This window comes from Rhinopithecus bieti, unplaced genomic scaffold, assembly GCF_001698545.2.
Source record: "Rhinopithecus bieti isolate Rb0 unplaced genomic scaffold, ASM169854v2 scaffold_34544, whole genome shotgun sequence".
NCBI classification, from domain to species: domain Eukaryota; kingdom Metazoa; phylum Chordata; class Mammalia; order Primates; family Cercopithecidae; genus Rhinopithecus; species Rhinopithecus bieti.
Window position 1 is genome coordinate 475,497 of NW_016814795.1, and position 1,440 is coordinate 476,936.

Consider the following 1,440-nt stretch of genomic DNA (forward strand, 5'->3'; position numbering starts at 1 on the left):
ACCCCATAAGGACTTCCTCTCCTTAACGTAATTCCAAATAACCATCCATGGAAGAAAAAACACATGGAAAAAAGAATGTGATGTTGGTGAGATCCCAAAGATGGAACAAGAAATCTAAAATTATTATTTTTGCCACCTTTTATTCAGCTTTACTATAATTTCTAAAAATCATTTGGCAAATCATTTTGTACACGAACCAGATGATTGTTGTAGATGAGCCATATTTTGCATAAGGAAGGATTTCAGGTACAGCGCCTTTTTATTCGAATCTGTTGTTTTACTATTGGGGTTATTTTTGATGGGCGATATGAGTGTTATTTTGCATTGCTAGGTAGTTCTGGCTTCTCATGTTCCAGTGCATAACACTAGCACCATGTGGAGGCCAGGACTGGTACTACATGTTTTCAGTTGTCGAGGAAATATAGTTACAAGCCTATTTATGCTCACAATTTGTTTCTTATAACAAAATTAAGAATTTGCTTTATTAAGTGATAATGTGACACTTTATGTTCTGAAAATAGCTAGTTTTCAAGAATGGGTCTTGCTAGTTAAGGGGGAAAATTTTTAAGTGTTAACAGCAAGAATTCTGTTCAAGAAATATGCTTAACAAGTGGCTCAGAATGTTTAAAAGATGACCATAAATATATCAGAAACAAAGGTGATAAATAGACAAATATGTTTTGTGAAAATGTGTTGATTAAAATTTAGCAAAATCAGTTAAGTTTTATAGTTTAGAAAACTCTAAATTTAATCAGTCCTGGTTTTTAACTATCATGTCTCATACTTAAAGCATCTCTACTGTTACTGTTACGATGAGACAGTGATATAATTCCTGCATGTCCTTGTTGTATAATCACGTTTATAGTAAGCAATAAATAATGCAAAAATATGAACAAAATATAAACTGTTCTAACCCCTAACCTCATTCCTCTTGATTGCCAAAAAATAAAAACAAAATAAAACAGTATCTTTCCCTTGAGATCGAAGTAGAAAAAATATTTTCAACCTAGAATTTTACTTTGTATTATATAGGACTAAAAAATTATCATGTTTCCAAAGAGAAATTAGTGTATGTGCATAGAGCTATGCCTAAAATTAATTGCAGGAGAATTTCAATGCATTGTTTAATGATCTCACTAATCATTGTTGAGAAAAGTTATAAAAATGGAATTTCAATTAAAACTCTACTGTATGAAATTTTAATAGCTAAGTAAGAAAAGTGAACTAGTACATCATGTTTGTACAATAAAATTGATAAGAGTTATGCAGGGCTAAAATGCAAGAAACAATAATATGTTTTACAAATCAGGAAGAAAATCAAGTTAAAGATTTCCTGAGTGATACAAGTTTTAAATAGGAGTCTACCTTGCCAGTTATTTCAATGAAGTAAGCTTTACAGTATTAAAAACATGATATATTATTTATTTCCAATGACAGGAT